This window comes from Atta cephalotes (genome assembly GCF_000143395.1).
Source record: "Atta cephalotes unplaced genomic scaffold scaffold00011, whole genome shotgun sequence".
Classification (NCBI taxonomy): domain Eukaryota; kingdom Metazoa; phylum Arthropoda; class Insecta; order Hymenoptera; family Formicidae; genus Atta; species Atta cephalotes.
The window spans coordinates 130,627-149,956 of NW_012130075.1; positions in this window are offsets into that span (position 1 = coordinate 130,627).

Below are 19,330 nucleotides of genomic sequence, written 5' to 3' on the forward strand. Positions count from 1 at the left end.
TGTTTAGTTGGCAGTTTCAACTATATATTTATTAGAATTGATTATATATTTTTTCAGTGTGGTCACCGTAAAAATATCCTGGATACAGCACACGAGTAACGAAGGGTTAAGAAAAATCGTAAACTGAAAAAGAAAAGAATGCTCGAAAGGTGGACTCGGCAGGTCTAGAACGCTCGATGTAGCGATACTAACGCGTACGCTATACGGATCCGGAGGATCAGTCACCGTTAGACGATAACCCAGCGTCGGAGTAACAGGCGCGACGATTTTTCGAAATGCACACGCACACGTGTCCCATACATCCTGCGTACGCGTGTACATGCACATATACGTTCCTAGGTTGTCCGTTATTCCGGAATAATTGGGACTCTCGGCTACCTGTACGTGAGCGAACGACGACGAACAGCGCGACGCACTTTCCTAAGCGCGGCGACACACCGGGAAGGTGAGTCGCCGCTTGGCATTCGTTACGCTGTTGTCGTTAATTGTTAATCGTGACGCGTAGGCGGATACGAAAGCGTGCTTTATTAGGATCGCCATGTACCGTGAGATCGACAGCTCTGTACCATCTTCTTATGGCATGCATCACCGACGCTGGAAAAGGAATTGCATCGCGAGAAAAAAAAGTACCATATACTTTCGCACTAGACTGCTGCATCAAACACAACGAGAAGATTGAATATAGACGGCTCAAATTTTATTGATTTAAAAAATATATATATAAAAGTGTGAGATTAACTTTCTCCAATAAAACTTCTTATTAAAACTTCTTCTTATAAACAATTAATTTGACTTGCGAATTATAAACAGTATTTAATGATCCTGAATCGTTTTGTTAATAGATTGCGAAAGTACAATATTATTTCTTTCTCCAATTTACTGGGAGTTAAATGAAAAATTGTTTAAGTAATTTTGAAGAGATTTTGCACTAATAAAATATTTTCCATCATCTTAATTGTCAATGTGCATCGAATTATAAATTAATGCAGATCGAAACACGGAATAGGCGATAAAATTTTCGACGAATTGGAATGCTGTTATCGCTGTTTCTTCGTATTTTGTTTAGGGCTTAACTCCATGAAATTGCTCCATTTTATGTTGTAATTTTGATAAACAAATGTCTTCAGTGTCAAATAAAAAAAAATCAAACGATAAAGAAATAACGTATACTTGACACCTGAGATATTACCGTATTTCCTATTGGAACTCTGAAGCTACAAATTCTGGGTATTTTAAGATTAATTGATGCCTTTTTTTATCGGACATAATAATACTATATAAGCAAAAAATCAGTTATACTGAATAAACAAAAAATATTTCAAACAAAATGTATAATAACGAGGTTGCAAAAACGAAGGATAAAAATTTCACATTGCCGATGATGAGTTCTTCATTGAAAAAATGGACGAAGCAGGAAGTGCAGACTACAATTAGACGTATACAAACACAGGAGAAGCGAATGTATTCCTGATTCGTGCATTGAACGGAGCGAAAGTCAGTGACCGATATTTCTTTTACGATTTAATACGCGGGTACGCACGTGCAAGTGTAATATTATCTCGCCCGTTTAGGACTTTGCTGACTTTGCATGCGAGTTTTTCTTCGTTGAGAATCTAGTGCGATGTGGAGAAAAGCCGAGTGTGGAAGTACCAGGAAATGTAATGAATTTTTAACGCTCACGGCATCAGTAATAAGTAATGACGCTCTGCAACGCGAAAATAATTCCAGTAATTAGATACAAGATGGTACGCGTAAGAATGTAACACTTCAGCAGCTTCGAGGAAATATAACTCCCTGCGAAGAGACGAAAGGATGCGCTCTGTTGCATCTTATCATCTACTATATTATACCACAAAAAAAAACCGATATCGTGCTTTTCACCGATTTTGATGATTTATCGTTGCCTTCTCGAAACCCTTTAATCTATGATGAGATAATTGCAACATTATCGAAGAATTATTTGCTGCAACTATGAAGTTCCAGCGAGCCGAAGCTTTCCAAATCCGACGTATCACGCGCGGCGATCTAAACAGAATGCAACCGAACGAAATTGCTCGCACGTCAATTTATTCCCGTGGCGTTCTCGCGATTGTAGGGAAAGCGGAGTTTTTCCGATTCGAAGAGTCGAGCTCCGCCGTGCGTACAACAGCAGCTGTTACTGAAAATCGACCAAGCGCGTACGAAGAAGAAACGCAGTAATTCTAATCGCAGCTTGTAGCATTCTTACGAGCTAGGCGCAACTTGGATACCGTTATGCCACCTACCGATGTAAAAGTTACGCAAGTAGATATCGCCCGCGGTATCGAGAGCTTCTGTGGATCCGATATCAGGGCAGAATACATTTGACGATGAACGACAGGTAGGGAATGTCCGACGTGTCCAATTCGCGTAGGAGCTGTCGAGCTGTCTCTAGTAGAGACGTCACGGTAAAATGTCCGCTTTTACCGCTGCTTTAGAAAGGCAGCTCGGCACGCGACCTGGCATTGTGTGTACATTAAGCGAATTCCTGCATACAGAAATCTGGGTATCAAGAACGATGCGAACAAATCACGCGAAGACGTGAGTTTAAAAAATAAACACTGCAAGAGTCATATAATTCTAACAAGGAACGTTCTACATTGCAAATGTGATATCAAAAAATTAACATTCCCAATCGAAAGCTCACGTTTGAAATAGGTATTCTAGATGATCAAATCTTGGGATCCTATGGACTTTCGATTTGGGCTGGAACATGTTTGACCATCTTAATTTTTTGTTAGACATAAAATATCTCGAGAATAACACATTAAAAAAATGTTTCAAATAAAAGTTATAGGATTTGAAAAGGATCATCAGATAAGCTACTTAGACTTTGGACCTAAGTTGGGGCTAATTTAATTTAGGCTGATCCTCTTGAAACTCTATAACTTTTATTTGAAATATTTCTTTCATTGTTCTCGAGATATTGTGTATCCAAGTTAAAATGGTCAAATATGTTCTGGCCTAAGTCGGGTACAGAATCCATAAGATTCTAAGGTTTGACACAGCCTCACCTACTGTGTACTTCGATAGTTTTTACTTGTAGTAAGTATATTATTTACTACTTAGTTTTACTACTTTAGAACCACAACTTTGCTTTAAAAGGCCATAAGCCGTAAAGCCTTAAGAAATTGACCAATCACAGTTGAATATGAGAAAGTAATCGACTGTAACTGGTTAATTTCTTACAGCTTTATGGCTTAGGGCCTCTTAAAAGGCTGTGGACTGAATTATAGTTTTTTTATTATTATAGTTAAATACTATTTTTACTATACACTTATTTTTCCGTTTACTAATTTATGTAAAATTAATATCTAATATATGTAATGTAAATATCAACCACACATGCACTCAATAAAGTTATTATTATTATGTAAATAAAGAATAAAAGTGACAGATGAAATACTCGCTTCCGAGTACTTAACAACAGTTTCGCTCACGGCAGGCAAGTTATGGCCTCTCTGCGATCTAAATTGCAATCCTGTCGCGAGATCGATATTCCGATACGCACCAACGCGCTGAAAAAATTCACGAGATGTCTAATTTATATAACATCTCCGCCGTACTCTTCGATCGCTTTTCTCTTTCCGGCTGGGGGCCAGTGAAAGTGAGCGAGCCGGCGCGGATAATCGGCCGTCCCGTGCGACGGATACGCGATAATGCGATCATCTCGACGAAACTCGTTTCTCCTCGTTCCCGATGAAAACACGGCTGCCATGTTTTTTATGCAATTCCACGGACAAATAAGTACCTACGCAATGGCGCCTAATATTTTCTTTAAAATGCACGCACGCGAGGAAATCTATAGGTACACGCATTATGAAATTATATTTTTAGTGAAATTAGCGCGTAAAAATCATTAGATATAAAACGTTTAATACAAATTTCTACGTACTGGCATAAGGAAATTCAATTTTAAAAATGTAATTATATATATATATATACGATGCGTGTTATGATGTATGCAGTGTCTCAAACATTTAATCATAATTAAGGGGTGACAGGTGGTTGGCCGATTTTTAATGCGAGAAAGGCGTTACACAAACTGCTAAAGTGACATAACAACCGGTAAAACGTGACTGATTGTTGCTAAATCTGAGCCGTTTGATTTTTTTTTTTTTCCGGCGTCTAAATCGTCTCGGTGGGATAGATTATGAAATAAATAAACTGGATATTATGAGATATTATGGGAATTTATTTCGCCCACGTCACGCGTAGGAAAAATTCTCAACAAGTGACTACATGTAGGTATTTTAATTAGAAAGGTAGATCAATCAGGAGAAACCTGTTTTTCTATAATTCCTGAAAGAACGGTTTGATTAAGCGTTTTCTATTGGCAACGCTTGCCAAGAGACAACATGCGAGGCAGTTTAATTTCTTACAGAAATTGTTTTTCTCGTAGAAATTTTTTTATGTATGCGAAACAATCTTCGTAGCCACATTTTCATGGAAAAACGTTGCGAAAATGATAGTTATTTGTTCCGAAAGTCGAAAACAATGACGGTACGTTAAAGATTCAGTTTCTCGACATAGATGCTGTGACAAAGGTGTGATTAAGAAAATTCTTCATTATCGGTAATTAAGTAGAACAAAGCGAGACAACGTTGCTGAATGTTTTTCGACTAATTGACGGCAAGAAAACACTTTTCTGACGTAAAGCGAGCGTGCAGTTAAGTAATGACCACTTTCACTCATTTCCACGGGGCGACCCTCAAGATCTGCTTCCTTTGTACGAGAGCTCTCGCGAACGAATTGCAACGCCATAGCTGCGACTATGTTGTCGCCATTGCTATGCATTTCTCACGTTTTTACGATGCGAGACAAAGCGTCGGCCTTTCGCGAGTTCTCTTATGGAAAAGAATCATGCAGCATGAATAAAGCGTTTAAGGCTGTAGAAGAAAACGTGAACGTTTCGCGAAAAATGAGAAATTTGATAAAATGCGAAGGACTTTCATTTGAATAGAAACTCGAGAAAAAAAATCTGAATCAACATTTAGATGGACTCTTCTACGTTAAACGTTCTCTCTATAACGTTTAAAATGCGGACAATTACTTGCAACGAATGGAGAGTGAATTTTAAAGAAGTGAAGCACTGAGAACATTTTCGCAAAATACTACAAGTTCAAGTAATTTTCACAAATATCGCCGGTAGTTTGCTTCTAGAACTCCAAGATATCTGCCGACATTGCGGTCTTTTCTCGTGGATTATCTTCGACAACGGAATCATGGAGAGAACCGTGCCCACCTCCCGAGAAAGAATAATTATTTCGAGCAGTCCTCTCTCTCTTTCTCTCTCTTTCTCTTTAGCCCTCAACACGGACGAGGCGAATCGGCCGTTTTATGCTCTACATAGCTCAACCATCGCCGCAGAGAGAATTAACCTACCGTGCCCGAAAACACACTACCTTACTTAGCCGTATGAACGTCCTGGTTGACGGATAAATCGCACACGCGCTTCAAAAGATTTCGTGTAGGAATTTGAAATTGAGAATAAAAAAGAATATTACACTGAGAAACACACTAAACTACCGGATTTTTTTGCTTTCATTTTGTTAAATTATATCATTACTTCGTTGAGTATTTTATTTATTAATTACTGTTTTCGTATAAAGCAGAACAGCAATTTGCTAGTCATAAATCTCGTGCGAATGTAGATAGAAAACAAAACTTCTGTTTCCTATAGAAGTTTAGAATTGAGAATAAAAAAAGAATATTATACTCAGAACGTTACACTCCTGGATTTGCTCCCATTTTGTTAGACAATGTCATTATTTTGTTGGTATTTCATTTATTAATTGCTGTTCTGCTTTCTCACAATAAAGCGAAACAGTAATTTGCTAGTTACAAATGTTTCGTGTGAATGTCCGTATGGGCGGAAAACAAACGATCGCTGGCTTTGTAGAAGTCAACATAAGATATATTAGTCGGACCGGTAACGAAAAATAAATGTTCACGAATTAAGTGTCTACTCCATACCAGGTCATATCTATTTAATCATGCAAGATACAAATGAAACCATACGAAGCCGTTCCCTTAGATGGAATTAATTATTACCGTCGTAAACACACAATCAATTATTTTCATATAAAATTGCAACTTCGAACCTTTCCAAGTATTTTCCTACTTCTCAATATCAAAGAGAAATCTCTAATATCACATTTCGAAATTTCCTAGAGATAATTTAAATAGCGTCCTTTTAAAATCGATTAAAATTCCAAGTGAAATTTTTCGCAATAAATTCTTTACAGTATTTTAAGATGCTTATTAACATCGTTATTAAGTTAAAGATCAATTTAATTTGTGATATTATTTCAGCTTCAGTTTCAAATTGCGTTTCAAGTCCGACAATAATTGATAAACAGTTTATATAGAGAGATTATTACCTGAAAAGTATTTAAAATTTATATAAAAGGAATATTGTTAAGTACTAAGATCCAACTCGATCATATTTGGCTTTTTACTTATTTGTATATTTTTTTATCAGTAAAAGCACAAGTTCAATGAGGAAATTAACACCGATACCGAAATTTAATAACTTCATTTTAATAATTTCACTCGATCGAATGAATTGGAATCTTATACGCTACAGATAGATCAACGATACATCACCAGATTTGTACATTACGCGAAAATGACAGCAATAAATTAGCGAATCATCTACGTTATCATTTTACTGTGGGATAATCGTACGCGAAGTCGTAACGAACAAATGTGCGTCCCGATAGCATATGTTGTATATTTGCAACAGACATTGTACACACGCATGAGTTCACTCACAGATATTCACGCATTATATTCCTACATCGCGCACCGGTGTGATATGCGTTTATCAACCGGATATTCATTCTCGTTTTTCAACGTTTCCTCTCCTATATTGCGTTTTCGCGCGATACCAGCCGGCGCGTTCGCCATTCCAGAAATCGATCGTGATCGAGAGCCTCGTTCCGTCGGCGAACGGTGAGAATGCGTTTCCTCTGTATTTCGTGATTATTTCAGCACCGTTAAATAACAAATTTATGTTGCAGTTGTACCTATTGTGGTTTACGTATGTTCAATAATTTTTATCAATGTTATGAGACACAAAAGTATGTTTCCCAACTTTTAATCTATAGTTCAAAAGACAATCCATTAAACGTGTTATATAAGTAACTGCACTACTATTGCAATCATTTAAAAAGTAGATATTCTTAAAATTAATAAATAATAAGGCTCTGTAAGTATAAAACAATTCAGCCAAAAGAAGGGCCAATAATGTAGCAAAGAACTTTAATTTAAATTAAATCATAAAATTCATATAACAATTACAATTGATAAAAACAAACGTTTCCTTAAACTATTTCTTGACTTTATCTTACTATCTCACTTTAACTTCTCCCTAAATTTAACATCCTACTCTACATTCTCTCTTTCCCCCTCTCCAATTATTTATGACTAAATTTCAAACTTCGCTTAAGATAAATTTCAAAATCCCTGCTGATTCAACCGATAAGATCATTGATCGAGCAGCGATCCGCTTCTCCCACGCAAATATATCGCGGAAATATTTGACAAACAATCACAAACAATTACCACCAATCGTTGTGCACAACTATTGATCACTGATATCCGGAGACCACTGATCGTCTCCAATATTTTGACCAAGTCACCAAATCACCGCCAAGCGCGCGTATCACATTTCCACGACTCTCGGTATCGCGAACGCACCACGGATTCCGAATATGTCGCGAGGGATCAACCGGGACCGGTTAGCTGTCAGTTATTGTCCGCAGTTGCCTTCGAACTGACACGCGGATCGCAGCCACACTGCCACACGAAGAAAGGCGCGGGAGACTGGCTCGCCGTGGAACACCGTAGGCGGTTAGAGTAGGGGCACCAGAGTGGGCACCGCGAGAAGAAAAGTATACCCGGTGAACGTGACGGTGTTATCCATACAGACATTCAGCATGTTAGCGATGCTCTTCTGCAGAACTTTTGTACAGAATATAGTAGGATAGTCGTTGAAGAGATCCTCGTTCGGAATGATATTTTATATGAAATTGTTGACTAAGCTGATTCTCGATAATAACCGAAGAAGTTAAACTAGTTAAATTTTACAATTAAGGACTATTTACTTTCAAACTTCTGACCGTATTTCGATCCGTAATATCTTAACGCAGGAATAATTAAATAAGATTAGCCTAGAGCGATAATTTTTATTGTGTATCATATGTTAGTTCGTTGACAGGGGTTACATAAAGGGGTTTTTTTTTATTATCATTTGACAAGAAGACTTTGTAAGTCGAAACGTTTGAAATTTATAGCGTTATACGAATGTAATTAAAGACGAATTTTTATTAGTTAACTATATTTGCTCATTTTTTAAAAAGCCTTGACATTTTAATTTAATTTAATTTAACTCTTTTACACCTTAATTGCATGGGTTAATAAAATTATCTCGCTCTTTAATGAGATTTTATTAGACGTTAAGATCAGCTACAGTTTATATAACAAATTATGATAAATTCAGCAATTTGATGAAGGATTTAAAAACCAAATTAATGACTATGATATGTATTATTTTATACCGTTTTATACGTGTTTCGTGCTACTTTCTATTTTAGAATAACTGTATGTGATAGTCGATTTAGAGAGAAAAATTTTGATTACATATAACAGGTGATTCAAAGTAGAAATACACAAGAAATAACGTTGCTGCAGTAAAGACAATAGCTTACATTTCACGATACGAAAATTGAAATAAAGTCTCTTCGTTTTCAATATTTTGCTCGTAATTGCCGATATCGAAATGATATAAATAAATTATAATGCATATTCATGTATATTCTCGTAAAAGATAATTATAAAAATAACGTTTGAGGATCTAAAATCAAACTATAACGTATGTGTTTTATACTGTTTTTTACATGTTTTATACTACTTTCTATTTTAAAACAACTGTATGAAACAGCCAATCGACTAAGGAAGAGAGAAAAGTTCATGGGTCACAGATGATTCAGAATAATGAGAAATAATGTTGCTGTAAAGACAATAGCTTACCTATATTCCGTGTTTCGAAAATTTAATTAATTAATTCTCTCTATATTATTAATATTTTACTCGCCTTAATTATTAATTCCTGAATCGATAAATTGACATTCTCAAAAAATGATTATGAAAACTCATTTTTAATCTGTTAATTAATAAGAGAATCTGATGATTCATTCGAGCTATGGTTATCGATTGTCCGCGACCGCGAAATGTAATAAATATTAATTTACTAACTTTCTCTTGGGTGCGGGCACGCATTATTTTTCATTGTTCCTCGCAATCGTAATACGCGGCTTGTTACCGGCATCATATCACCGCGGTAATTATTACGTGTGATGTACATGGATCGCGGAAAGAAAGTAGTCGGTAAAATTACAGCACGATGCGCGTATATACACAGGCCAAACTCCAGTGTATTTTAAGCAATAGTAAAAGCAATGTGCGACCATCGTAATGACGCGTAAGAAATAGTAGAGAAAATTTTTGTGTGCGAGAGAAAGACATCGCGAGAAGATTGCGAAATATTGCAATACGCCAAATGGAATTGTTAATTATGTGCTTTCGGACGTGACATTTATAGAGCGTCGTAATGATACGAATCCAAATACTTTCCTTTAATTTGTACGGTCTATCCCTTCACTTTCTATCCTTCGCCAACAGCTCAAACGCAGTGGTGTAATGCCGTTTAATAACCGGAGCAATGCGGAGCAGCCATTTCTCATTTATATGTAATTACGGCAAATTTAACGTAATTACGTCCTTTCGACGCGGTAGTCCTTATCAAAAGAAAATTTAATTCTCGGCGTTAATATGTGGAACGTAGAAGTCGAATAAACTGCCGACATTATTAATCGTTTAACGTACATCTTTTTTTTTATAATTTACAGACTCATTAAAATTTAATTCATGTAATGAGAGCTCAGAAAACATAAATTATAATAAGTTATTATATATCAGTTAATAAATTATACGTTTTATCTCGCTTTTTTTTATCTCGCTTTATTCAAAAATAATTGTATTGGATTATCACGAGCCTTCTTTGTGATAAAGTCAATGCAAATAAATATCGTTTCATTTTGTTAATTAATTCATCATAATTTTAATCTCAATCATTAATTGAAGAAATATGATAATAATAATTGCTGAGTTTTACGAACTCGTATTTTGAATTATCCGTTTTTCGGCCTGCGATTGCAGTTAAAGGGATTCACTCTCAAGCTGCCAGTGAACGTTCCAGAAGTGGAACGAAATCAACTACTGTAGATTAAAGAGCAGCGGGCTTCGTAAGTCACAACAGGAAGTCACGTCAATGGCAACGTCTGTCTCATTGTTCAGATATCATGCCTGAGTAACGTTCAGGGACACAGACTATAAGTCAGACATCGCGTTTATTTCGATATCGCCCATTTGCCGATCAGTTCTCTAACAATAAACGCGAGCAATGCCTAATCGCTCCAGATTATTTTTGTGTACACCGATAATTTGACAAGTACTCTTAAGACGCTGATGGTCGCTAAATCATTAATTCAGACGGGATCATCCGAGTCGATAATACGAGTATTTATTAAGTTCATCGATGTATGAAAAGAAATTAATTTAAATATTTAAAAGAATTAAAATAACTTGTAAAAAATTAAAGCTATATTGTGTCTAATGAGCAACAGGTGTGTAACCAAGAGCAATCAAGATGAGAGAAAATATAGTATTACAACATTTAATGTTCATCGGAAAGAAAATTCATGATATATATATATATATATGTATATCGATATTTCATAATTAATCCACTTGCGCAAATTAAAGAACACATATCACTTCAAATTAAACTAACAAATATGTATTATCATATGTCCACTATCATATGTCTTTTTAATTGAAATTTATTGATGGCTAGATGTTTCGGAATGAATAAATTAATATGTGACAATAAACTGACGGTATGGTTACTACTAGTCCATTCACAAAAAGGTGTAAAAATGGGATTTTCTTGTCGAGAGATAGACTAACATCGACGATCCTTTATAAGACTCTAGGATTTATTGTCTCGATGTATTATTAATGGGAAATACTATCGTCCCGTCGGAGGAGCTTTTAGCGCGTTCGTTGAAGATAAATATGGATGAAGATCCGCTTGTGATCGATCGGCATGCTCTTTCGCGCGGCAACGTCGGAAACGTCTTGAAGTTTGCGACTCGCGGCTAAAAACCGATGATTTGTGTCTGTGAGACGAGTTAACATCGGCAATTTTACACAGGAGACTTGGTATACGTACGACTTTGGTACATATACGTGTCTCGTGAAATAAGAGCCGTCTCAGCACTTCCATCCGCAATGCGATGGAATCGCGTTTGTTCTCTTTCTCCAGGTAGTTGTTATCGATTTCATGGCGCCGACCGCGTGAATATTTTTCTTACCAAGCGGTAAGAAAAATATTTAAATGTATTATTGTTTGATACGTGTGCGTATGTATATTTTAATAGATGTAAAAGTCTTTCTAATTGGCGAAAGTGGGAAATATTCTCCAAATGAGTATTTAATTTCCCTGAGAGTCACACTGTTAGAAATGTTCTTAAATTTTAAGTTACACAATTTGAACTTAATTCCATGACATTATATTAAATTTAATGTATTTATAATTAAAAAGTGTATTTGTGTATATATACATAAAATTTAATGTACACGTTCATTACATTCAAGTAATTGTTATAACTTAATTTTCAGTTAAATCATTCATTACTTTTAATTTCGTTCATAACCACGAGCTTCATTTACATTTCTAACAGTGCACTTAATTCAATAATATGTAATTGTAATATAATTGTAATATAAAATATTATACAAAAAGAAAATTTACAGACCATGTAATCAAATATATTATCAAGAAATAAAAAAAGTTCGATCGATTTCGATATCGTATGTTCCATAATTTTTAACAATTCGGTATTGTTGCGACTACATCGTTTTCTTATTATGTATAATATACTTACGCAACGATACCGATATTATAGTTAAGAATTAAGAATCGAAGTACTGGATATGATCTCGATTACGGTTGCAACATTCTTTAGATGTACGTATATATCTTTTTGATACGTCTATATAGCAATCAGCTGTGACCCATTTCAAACCGATTTTGTATCTATAAGTCTCAACGTTTCCATAGTGCCAGCCATTCGATTTGCTATCAATAGAAACCTTTCGATGTATGAGTGTGACATCGATTAATGTTCTTACACGTTAGTTAGGTTTTACGCGTGTCCAGAGTAGAGCACATGATATTTCGTCTGTCGCAATAATACATATCGGTTCACAGTCCGATGAATCGCGAATATAGCGAAAGATAAATTCTAATCTCTTTAAATGCATAATGATTAGAAAATCGCAATACTTTTTTAACAATTAAATTAATTTAATTAAAATTATTACAAATTCTTGTCATACATTTCTTAAGTTAAATTTCTTAAATTGTCCAACTCTGTTGTTTTAATGAAATTAATAACATATATTATCAAATAGAAATAGTAGTATTAGTACAGAAATGATTAAAAATAATTCAAACTGAGTATAATTTAACAAATTTTTAAAAAATGTAAGTGCAAATTTAAATGCAAAATAAGTATAATTATTACATAAGATGTCGATACGAATATTAATGCAAATAATTTGTCACGCATTACGAACATGTAATATAATTATAATGAAGAAAAATAAATGGCACTATTTTTAGAACGAGTTCGAGTTGCAAGTTGTTAGTGCGATTATCCTTGTAACATGGACGATTTAAAAAAGAAAGAGTGGTTAAAAGCGTGGCACGTTTTTGAATAATACACACAGCGAACGAGAAATACGATCGCGCGAGGAACCATTGCGAGAGACTCGTGGTATATTCTCGTTAAAATAAAGTGCTGCAACTGCAAGACCGAAATTTAAATGGCGATGCGCTGCGACTCGGTTTAAATTTTGGTCGACTTATACTTAGACAAAAATGGTTTTATTGCGGTGTATCAGGAATATATATAGGTAGGGGCACGGAGAGTTCACTTTTGTGCACCTGGGTCCGCGACACTCAGGATACATCGTGGCTTTGCCAGTCTGAGTTATGGAGCGGAACAAAATTTCGCGTAGGTAGGTGGAAGGTTCAGTTATCGCGAACGCGATAGACGAAGTTTCACGATAGACGAGCACGAGGCACACCATGCATGATTCACGCCGCGTGTGTCATCCGATTATAAAATTTTAATGATGTCGTCGGTGTGCGCGATGAATTCTGATGAATCTCACGAGTCGGAACATAGACCTTGTCTCGGGATAAATTGAGTGCTATCCTTCTATAGAGTGGCACGCAGTGTTTTATATAGAGATAAACCTTTTCTCCTTCATAAATCGTCGCTCTTAATATAATACAAAGAGCATGGACTGCGCCATCCGTATCTGAATAGTGTATCAAATGTGATAAATAAAAATGAGAGAGAAAGAACGAGAAGATGGTCAATCTCCCTCTCTTACTAAGATATTGCGATTGGTAGAAAGAGATAGAAGAAACTCGCCGTCTTCACGTCTCTCTCTCTCATTTTTATCGACCGATTTTACACACGAATGACGCAGTCCATGCTCCATGTCTTTGGTGTAATACCAGGCGACAACTCACTTCGCTGTTCGCGGCTGTACCGAGCGGCATCTCAGCGCCGTGCCGGAAGAAGACAATCAAGCGACAGCTGCGACGCGAGCGCGGCCGGCGCTGATGACAAGCCGCGTTCGTGCGTTCGAGCGCGTTCATTTTGCAATACGCTAGAGCTAAAATATCGTTGCGCAACCACCAACTATGGCTGCACAATGGCGCGAGGTACTGTCGAGTGAAAGGCGACGAGATATATCGCGCGCGGCTAGCACGAACGACCGACACGCGAACGATCTCGCGCAGCAACGCGCAATACGCGCGAGGAGCAACGCGGAGAAAAAGAAAGATTCCTTCGCATCTGGCGGAACGAAATACCGATTAAAGCGGAACCCGCCGCGGCACTGCGAAATGACATAACCGATCTTGCGGTACGGTCTTCTCTCGTCACCGATCAATATTCTCTCTCTCTCTCTCTCTCCTTTTGTGAAAACTAACTTTCTTATGTAAGTTGTCGTACACTGAGAGAAAAGATTGGCTGAATATGACAAAATATTTTTAATTGGTTGCAGCGGCCAATGTTTGCTTGCGTTAGACCTATTGAAATCCTACATTGACACTGAGGATAGGTTAACGCAAACAAAAATTGGTTACTGCAGCCAATTAAAAATGCTATACCATATTTTATCCAATTTGCAGCAGCAGCCAATCTTTTCTTTCAGTGTACCGGCAAATTATCATCCCACACTTTATAAAATCGCGCATGTTACATTTATTTAAATGTATTTCGTCAAGAGACATTGTCAAGAGACATTGTAATCAAATATTGTCATATCAACAACAACAACATCATCATCAACGTTGTAGATAACAAAAATGTAGGAGAGTTTCACATGTATTTGTATGTTGATGATACTAGTCGCCGACTTTTCTTCAAATAATCATTTAAAGAAAAAACAAAATAAAATAATCATTTAATTACGTTATCTCTAATTGATCCATTTTTTCTCTGGTGACACGAAATCTTTCACGATTCGATGCAGACACGACGGAGATTTGATCGTTTCTACGTACCGGTCTAGAGCATTTTCCATGACAATTCGTCGTTACGTAAAGTCCGACGACTATTGTCTTCGGCAGCAACGGTAATAAATCGTCTTTTAACTTCACGCACGCTCTATTTTGCGCTTCTGTGATATTATCTTGCATCTACTTTATATGTTGTACAATATAACGCGGATTGGACAATGCGTTGACTGTAAGCCGACAAATCGAGATTACGCAAATATCATATTTGTCTACTTTCAAGAAATCAGTAAGTCTCGAAAACACAATGGGATTAGTAAGCTTTAAGCCGTAAAATATTAGTCAATCACAATTGAATGTGAAGAGAATAATCGATTATGACTGGTTGACTTCCTACGACTTAAGGCTTACTATTGTGTTTCACTAAAATGTCGAGCGTAGTTAATGTCAACTGTTTTATTAAAGATCTAGAAAAAGATTTAAGAAAAGTCTACAGTTAAGTTAGATCGTAAATATATGTTTAGAAAACAATCGTATAACGTCGGAAGATAATATAGCCTTTAAAACTGTAAGATGTAAAATCTGACACAGTGTTAAAGTGCAGAAATTTGTTTATAGTCCTTTAGCGGTCGAATATTCACTTTTACAGCGCAGTCTTAATATAGATTGATGATAACGCGGCCATTGCTCGGCTTTTATATGCTTCGATACATACGCTCCATCGCGCTTAACGGGTCGATACGACCTTCCGTAAATGTATGCACGTGTCATTAGCCTAAGAATTTACATCGCTTCACGTTATTAAATCTCTTTTCCCCCGAAGACAAGCCATGAAGATAAAAAGAAGGAAGGAAAAAAATTAACTCTAGAAATTATCAAATGTAGAAAAAATACAGTAATCATAGAATTTTTATGAGAGAAAAAAATGGTTGCAATTATCATAATTTATAATCATTTACAGTATTTAACTATAATTCATAGTCATTTTTCAACTATATATTTATAGTTTTAATCATGCAAATGTAGTCAATTGTGCTTAAATAGTAAATAAATTTAAGAAAATAGTTAAATTCACTATAATTATGATTACATTTACTAAATAAAAATGTTTATTTTATTTACTATTTATATTCTGATATTTTATTATATTAATATTTAAAATTATCATAATTTAGTACAATTTCTTCATGTTTGAAAAAAACTATTATCATTAGTTATGAATATAAGTTACTAATATAAGAATAATAATAACCATAATAATAACCATTCTAACTATAATTATTTTATCATGCAATTAATAGTCACACATATCAAACACTTTCCTCTCAGTGTATGTAAGAAAAATTCACATTATCGCAATAAAAAAATAATTCCTAAGCAGAGACGTAATAAAAGGGGCCGAAAAATTTGCAAGTTTTACGACACGTCGCGACAATCGTACCATCATCTCGGCGCCAGAGATTCAAATGCTATGGTGATACATCCCACCGACTGCAGCAGCAGCAGCAGCAGCAGGCAGCCGAGCTGAAAGTGGTTGGCATTAAAGAGCATGGCAGTCGTTCCTTTCAAATGCCGCCTCGACATTTTACGAGGTCAAAACGGTGCGATGCGTGCACTCGCGCGATTTTCCGCGCGGCGGAGTCGCTCGAGCAGCAAGCACCCACGATACGATACGATACGTTCAAGCCACGCGAGGAGAAGTAACGCGAGTAATTCTAGTACTTTCACAGCGGTATACATGACAAACAACGCGAGTGACAGATAACACGCGTTGCGCGAATTACGGTCGTTGCAGAAGCCCGAGTATAGACTTGCCATTCCGATTGCAGGGAATTGAACGTTACCGTAACGGCAAGCTGTGTTTGCGATTACTCGTTCTTCGATACGCTGCAAATGTAAGTGATGAATCGCGTACTTACTTACCGTAACGAGCGGATAATTGCGGAAACAACGGATTTATATCGTGCGGGCCAAAAGTTTCTACGCTGAAAAAAATTTTTGGTTGAAAATAAACGAATTAGAAGATTCTCATCATATCAATCAGAATTCCGATTAATTTAACTAGAATAGATTCAATCAGAAAATTCTGATTTGTCGATTTTTCAACTAGAATTTCAATTGATACAATCAAACTTTTTTTCCAATGTATAATAAAATTCTAGAACGAATTTAGAAGTTCACGAGAGAAAGTTAATCCGGGTATCTCACATTACAAGAAGTATATTTATATGCTATCTTTTTTCCATGAGTTTCAACCTCAAGCTAACCGACATTTTTATGGAGACACGTTTCAATCTCTATAATAAATATTTCCTTGCTAGTAGGTATCATTGATTTATGGGACATACCATACATCGACAATTTCGAAAAGCAATATTTACACCTCAGCTTACCGTGGCAAGCCTTTGAAATGGCGGAGGCTGCACTTCCCATGACGCTCGATTGTCTGACAAATAAAACATGAAGCTGACACAAATGTCAGTAAATACTTGATGACACTCGGTCTCGAGCGACGGAATACCGATAGACAGGGGTTTATTGGGGACATCGGAAGCTTGCCAATTCCGCCATTGCTTGCCAAGCCTTCGACGGCGTATTCCCGAAGATCCTTGAATGGTGGTGGCGAAGATGCCAAAATAGGACGGGTAGTTGAGATATTACATTTTTCGAGGTCGTAGTAAAGCAAAACGGAGGCTGCTACGATACATACGTTCGCGTGTATGGAAAGATGAGAAGTTGAATGCGCATTGACGTGAAAGAAAATGTGAAGTATGGCGGGGGCTTCGACGACGCCGCAAAGCGTTCTGTTCTCGTTGGGTCTGAAGGTCTTTCCTCGAACAATAACGCTAGAGCTGTGGCACATTTTTATAAAACTCGGTCACTTATCGTCTACTCGAAGAAATACCTAAATAGATGTATATCGCACGACAACATATATACAATATATACATATTATATAGCAATGCAAACTCGATGCATCTTAAATATACAGTAGAACTTGTTATTTCTGTTTATAAAATTTTTAAAATTTTAAAATTATTAAAAATGAGATAAAATTGTTAGCAATAAATTTGCGAATAAAATAAAAAGTACGATTAATTTCCCTGAATTGTCGTTGTTTCATCTTGGTGAGAATCTTCTTCTGGAATCCTCGCGATGATACATCGCCGTAGTACACCGCACGTTTACATATATTCATGATGATATTTTTTACGTTATCTCTCTCGCGTGCGATATCCTTCATTCGATCATAAATATTCCGCGATGGTCATAATTTTGGATTTATCTATCTATGTGTTCTACCTCTCCGTTTGTCTAGTTGAGTGCGCGTCACGCTGCGGTAAAACGTTTCGGACAACCAGCGAAGAAAAGCGGAAAACCGAACAGTCCATTTCGCCGGCAAGATTGACACGTTGAAAATTGCTGCTTAAGTAAAACCTCGAAAAGCGAGTTATCACGAGAAATGGAGCGTCGCGATGTCGAGGCCGCCAGAGGCGAAATGCATAGAATGAATATCGACCTTAACGTGCCAAAAAGAAGAGGGCAAAAATGTTGAATAAAAACAATCGTGCAATCCAAACTTCGATGTCGAATATTATTGCATTATATAAATTGTACGAATCGAATGATTTTTGTGAATAGAACATGTAATATTATTAAGAATGTGTTAGTTTCTGCAAAAAGTAACTAGAATTGAAAATTTATACTTTGCTTATATAAAAATGAATGTTCATTCATATCAAACAGATCTATTTAACGATACAATTCTACAATTAAAATGAAGATTTTCTTACTATTATCTTAATTATTTTTTAAAAATATGTCGATTTCTTAAAATCAAAATAATTTCTATTCAAGTTTTAAATCACTGCCAAGTTTTTTGTATTACTTTTAAATACAATATAGAATAATTAATTTTTTTTTTCATTTTGTTAAAAATACATGTAACACATCCTTAAGGAGAAACAGTTTTCCGAATACTTGTTATAAATCATAAGTCTAAAGATCATTGCACTCCGGTAACCGCAGTAATTGGATAATGTAATTCGTTGCGAAATCAATGAACGATAGAAATAGTTCAATTTGGAGCTATGTTCTATCCAAGACAATCGAATAATGCAACAATTCAAGAATGAAAATTAGATTCGGAAATTTCATCTCTTGAAAGTTATAACATTCAACGTGGATCTATATTTCTGAAACTTTGATTATTCGGAATTAAATTTCAGAGATAAGGGATAAATAGTAAAATTAAAACCTCAATAGAAATCTGAAAATTTCAAATGTTAAATTCATTCGAAAATAATATGATCACAAAAGTTATATAATAATTTGCTGTCCTCGTAAAGTATAGATAATATAATTATTATTTTAGAAAAATAACGTAATTTTCGTCTATATTATCGTAAAATACTCGCTGCATTGATTTTTGGAAACTGCGATAGCACAAAATAAGATATTTTTTTCATTGTTGCGAATTCGTGAAATATTCGAAATTTGATTAGCTATTGATAATTGCTCTTAAACAGGAAACCCTTGGTTCAAGATCGTGGCGGTTGTTCGTCATAAAACTGGTCATCCAAATACTGTGCTTTCAAAGGCGGGAAAGTTCGAATTTTACGATCAACTTGGGGCGACGATAGC